Genomic DNA, 5,680 nt, shown 5'->3' on the forward strand with positions numbered 1-5,680 from the left:
TTTCCTTTGAGATTAAGACAAGGATACCCAGTATCATCACTTTAATTATTCAGCATTGTTTTGGGTATCCTAGCCAATGCAATAAGATGATAAAAAAAAATAACAGATATGACAATTGAGAAGTATTTTTTTTTAAAAAGCAGTCATTAAGCACGGTTATATCGTTGTATATGTAGAAAAGAAGTGCAAAGGACTGAGAGTGACAAAACATTTTGAAGAAGAAAACANTGCATCCACTGCAGTTTCTGCTTTATAAAGGTGGCTGCTATGAGCATAGATATTAGGTGTTATGTCTACAGATACTCTTACATGTTACATTGTTATTGTGAATAGCAGTTTTTAGCATTATCAAGTATTCTTGCTTGTAGTACTTAACTCACCACATCAACAAATTGAAGAAAAATCTCAACAGATGTAGAAAATTCAGTTAATAAAATTCAACTCCCTAGCAAATGAGGACAAGAAGACATACTTATTAAAACCTACCAACAAAATGTCTACAGAAAACATAATAAGCAATGATTTCTTAAAATATTGAAAAATTTCCTTTGAGATTAAGACAAGGATACCCAGTATCATCACTTTAATTATTCAGCATTGTTTTGGGTATCCTAGCCAATGCAATAAGATGATAAAAAAAAATAACAGATATGACAATTGAGAAGTATTTTTTTTTAAAAAGCAGTCATTAAGCACGGTTATATCGTTGTATATGTAGAAAAGAAGTGCAAAGGACTGAGAGTGACAAAACATTTTTGAAGAAGAAAAACAAAGTAGGACTTGTATCAGATAGCAGGACCTATTTTAAAAACTATAATAACTGAGACATTCTGCTTTGGGCCAAAGAAAGACAAACAGATCAATGGAACAGAAAAAGAAACCAGAAATTGGTACCTGCATATATGGACTTGTTTTTTGGGGGGGTTTTTTTGTTTTCATATAATTGCACATCAGTGTGGAAAGGGTGGACTTCAATCAGCTGGAGGTATAATGTAATTTTTTTTAACTTTAGAGAAATATCTTAGGAGCTGATAGCTCTCATTGTAAAGACATAATACAGAGCCCACTATCTATCCTAAGCTCATCCTGGCTCTAAATCTCTTCTCATAGCTCACTATTCCCAATCTGCAACATGCTGAACTTGCCTGGGTCTCTATAAGACAAAAACATCAGATTGAGAAAGTGCATTGTAGCTGCAATAACAAAGTTTCGTATCTCTTTGTATTGCCTCTACTAAAGGTAAGCCAAACCTCAATAAAATAATCTTGATGAAATAGTGCAAAGTTCTGTCTTTAGCCACAAAATGGGAATTCATGGGAAATAAACAGAGAACATTATTAGCTATATACAAGACATAAGGAATGGTCCATTACAGATCACAACTGTTTATCTTCTAAATTAATAACCCATGAAAACAGATGCATATCAAGAAAGAATCACTCCCTCAACAATACTTGTGTAAATGAAGGGTCCAGCTTAGTGACAATGTTTCAATAGAAGCTATAACTACAAAATGGATATTTTGGTTTGTTATTTTCATTATAAATAGAGCCAAGTTTTCTGCACAATCATATGAAAGTGTAAATTCCAAATGCCATCTCTTGAATGAAACTAAAAGGACAGGTTTTAAAATAGAAGAATAGGGCTATTAGAAACAATTTAGATTGTAAAAAAATGTCTTTAAAATGCCATCGCCTCACTTCTGAATATATAATAAAGAAGACATTCAACGCTTATTTAATTAACTATGGCTACAGAGAAAGCTCATTGCACTATTACAATTGTTTAACTTTCTTGTAACATGGGTTATAAAAATTCTCTAAATTCAACTTTGCCCCACTCCCATGCCTCCCCCACTCCCCACTCCCTTCAAGATTTTTAACGAATTCAGTTACCTTGACACTGTGAGAAAAATATTTATTTGGAATACTCCCATGGTATCATGTAACCAAATACAAGATAGACAAAAGAGAGAGGGAGACAGAAAATATGGTTGATTTTCATACATTTACATGAAAATCAGCCTTATTATTTCACAGTTGTATTGTCTTAAAAATTATTTTATTAACGTATTTTGTGCGAAAATTCAACTATAAATAATGAGGCTTATTTTCATACAAAACTCATAGAAATAAACCTTATTACACATACAACATATAGCCATTTATTGATGTTACCTATATTTTACGATTATATACAGTTTATCATTCCTTTATCCCACTGGACTATGGCATAAGGGGCAGAAGCTGTAGTGGCTTATTTCCTGAGCAAGGACACCATGCTTGCATACACTGCACATCCAGAACTGATCCTCAGTGATCGGGCTTCCTGTGGCAACGCATGTTGGCAGTTTCCCTTCTCCACTGTAAAACAAGGGGCGAAACAATTCATTATACTTTAAAACTTCTCATTAGTCTAACTTAATTTATTTAATACACTTTAAAAAACCTAAAGAATAAAAATTCCAAGATTAATGTCAAATACTTTCATTTAAAAAAGCTTTTTCAAGAAAAAACCTTTCTTACAATGAAAAAATAAAGGCATGAATACACTTGTAAGAATAAATAAAATAGGGTATAATGTTAATGTGAATTGCTTCAAAATTTAGCACTTTACTTCCTACATTAAACACTGTACATCTAGAAATCCAAGCTTCTAATAAGGTAGAATGACATCCACTAATTAAAATTAGCCTACCCTTCCATAAGGCTGTCCAATTCAGGTTTTCTGTTATCTTTTGGAGCATGTTTGGTGAATATTTCTAAAGCGAGGTCTTCATACTGCTGTTTCTGTTCTGAACTGAGGGTCTCTAAAGATTCAAGTTTAATGAAAGCTTTTGAACAAGTCCCAAAGGCTCTGCTGGTGCATGCGCAGAGTGCTAGCAGAGAGTAGATCTCCACAGGAGGGATGATGTCTTCATAGTCTTTCAGATGAAGAGCTAAGAAAAACAGGACAATTTGGGTTTTTAAAAATAATTATTATGATATTGTGAACATGCATAAGGAAGAATCTAAGTTAAGGTGTTTTCGTTGAACTTGCATGAACAAACTGAAAGCAAACAGTGTTGAGAGATGGGAGCACTAGGAGGAGGAACTAGGCTACATGATATCCAAAGGTCTGTGAAGCTGGCTAACAGCTCATCCTGTGAAAAGAACCACCACCAAATGCTACACATGGCTGTGCCAGCTCAGAAATACACACACACACACACACACACACACAAAATTTTGGTGTCAATTTTTCTTCAATTTGTGTTAGAAATTTCTGTGGCACTTCAGAAACAGCAAATGAGTATTATACTATGTTAATCATAAACTGCAAGATAATACCAGGTTTCCTTTTGTTAAAAAAAAAAACAAAGCAAAACAATATAAGCAAAACAGTATAAAATAATATGTTTTTTTCTTTGTGTTTCTCTGGACAGATTATTGCTTTTGTATTACTGATTTTGTCGTTTGTCTCACTGAAACAATAGGATTTTGTGAAAAAGTGAAAATGAGTCTCCAAGTTGTCAGTTCAGACAATTCGAGTTACAGCATCTTATTTGCAATTATACTGGAGATAAAAATCTTTCTTTAAAATGCACTGTAGACTTGGGCCTGTCGGGGGTGGGGGACTAGGGGAGGGTTAGCATTAGGAGAAATACCTAATGTAGATGACGGTTGATGGGTGCAGCAAACCACCATGGCACATGTATACCTATGTAACAAATCTGCACGTTCTGCACAGGTACCCCCGAACTTAAAGTATAATAAAAAAAATGCAGACTTAATATTCGATTTAATATTAAGACAGTATTAGACTTGACATTAGATTTATAACCAATTTGTATCTTTTTCTTCTCTAGGCCTTGGAATCTTAAAAATACTTTGTTATAGTATATCAAAAATTTCATAAAACAAGCTTAAAACAATATATTCGTGCGTTTTACAATCAGAATCCTATAAACTGGTTCTGGGGTCAAGTATTTACAACAAAGTTTAGTAGAAGAAATGTATATAACATGTAATCATTCAGTTATAATAAACCATATCCTCTAATTTCATATCCAAAGCATAATAGGTTCAAGGGTAATACTTTACAGGTCATATATTGTTTCAGATCATTTTACCACTGAGAAAAAAAAAAATGAGGCATATAGAGATCTTCACCCAGTAGGTGAAGCATCTCAAGTTAAAGATCTAACTGTTCTTTTAAGTCTAAAAATAGTGTATAAATTGAATACGATACAGCTATTTTAAACAGTGTATAATTTATATCATATACTAGTCAAAACTAAATGAAGGTCAGTTATAAAATAAACAAAAATAGAAAATAATTTTTATATATAATAACCAACTAGAAAAAAAATTTACAACCTCATTGTTAATGACAACAATGTTATCATTAACATTGTTAATGTTAGGAATAAACTGAAAAATAAACGTTTAGAGCCAGCAAGAAGAAAACTACAAATCTTTAGAAACACAGATACGCAAGTGATTTCTAAAATGGACATTTCTGACAAATATCACATGTTCTCACTCATATGTGGGATCTAAAAAAGCTGACCTTGCAGAGCTTGCAGCGAGCCAAGATTGCGCCACTGTACTCCAGCCAGGGCGACAGAGCAAGACTCTGTCTCAAAAAAGAAAAAAAAAAAAGTTGACCTTGGCTGGCAACATGGCTGAATAGGAACAGCTCCCAGCAAGATCGACGCAAAGGTGGGTGATTTCTGCATTTCCAACTGAGGTACCAGGTTCATCTCAATCATTGGGACTGATTGGACAGTGGGTGCAGCCCAAGGAGGATGAGCCAAAGCAGGGTGGTGAGTCACCTAACCTGGGAAGTGCAAGGGGATGGGGAAATCCCTCTCCCAGCCAAGGGAAGCCATTAGGGACTGTACCATGCACTCCAGCCCAGCACTTTTAACACAGTCTTCGCAACCTGCAGACCAGGAGACTCCTTCCGGTGCCCACGCCACCAGGGCCCTGGGTTTCCAGCACAAAACTGGGCAGCCGTTTGGGCTGACACTAAGCTAGCTGCAGGAGTTTTTTTTCATACCCCAGTGGCGCCTGGAACACCAGCGAGACAGAACCGTTCACTCCCCTGGAAAGGGGGCTGAAGCCAGGGAGCCAAGTGGTCTGGCTCAGCAGGTCCCACCCCCACGGAGCCCAGTAAGCTCAAGATTCACGGGCTTGAAAGTCTCGTGGTTAGCACAGCAGTCTGAGCTCAACCTGGGATGCTTGAGCTTGGTGGAGGAAGGGGCATCCACCATTGCTGAGGCTTGAGTAGGTTGTTTCACCCTCACAGTGTAAACAAAGCTGCTGGGAAGTTGAAACTGGGCGGAGCCCACCCCAGCTCGGCAAGGCCCCTGCAGCCAGACTGCCTCCTCTCTGGGCAGGGTAACTCTGAAAAAAAGCCAGCAGCCCCAATCAGGGACTTATAGATAAAACTTCCACCTCCCTGAGACAGAGTACCTGGGGGAAGGGGCGGTTGTGGGCACAGCTTCAGCAGACTTAGATGTCCCTACCTGGCAGCTCTGAAAACAGCAGCGGATCAACCAGCACCGCGTTCAAACTCTGATAAGGGACAGACTGCCTCCTCAAGTGTGTCTCTGACCCCCGTGTATCCTGACTAGGAGACATCTCCTAGTGGGTTCCTGATCCCCATGTATTCTGACTAGGAGACACCTCCCAGT

General features: G+C 37.1%; 1 long non-coding RNA gene across 1 annotated transcript; it reads right to left on the reverse strand.

Annotated features, from left to right (window-relative positions):
• Window positions 1-578: 578 nt before the first annotated feature.
• On the reverse strand, window positions 579-3,027 carry LOC108534300 (uncharacterized). The gene is made up of 2 exons (XR_001886934.1): window positions 2,698-3,027; window positions 579-2,363 (listed from the first exon to the last, which is right to left on the reverse strand). It is a non-coding gene; the product is annotated as an uncharacterized LOC108534300 (long non-coding RNA).
• Window positions 3,028-5,680: the final 2,653 nt, after the last annotated feature.

The sequence above is a fragment of the Rhinopithecus bieti genome, unplaced genomic scaffold (assembly GCF_001698545.2).
Source record: "Rhinopithecus bieti isolate Rb0 unplaced genomic scaffold, ASM169854v2 scaffold_12214, whole genome shotgun sequence".
Taxonomy (NCBI): domain Eukaryota; kingdom Metazoa; phylum Chordata; class Mammalia; order Primates; family Cercopithecidae; genus Rhinopithecus; species Rhinopithecus bieti.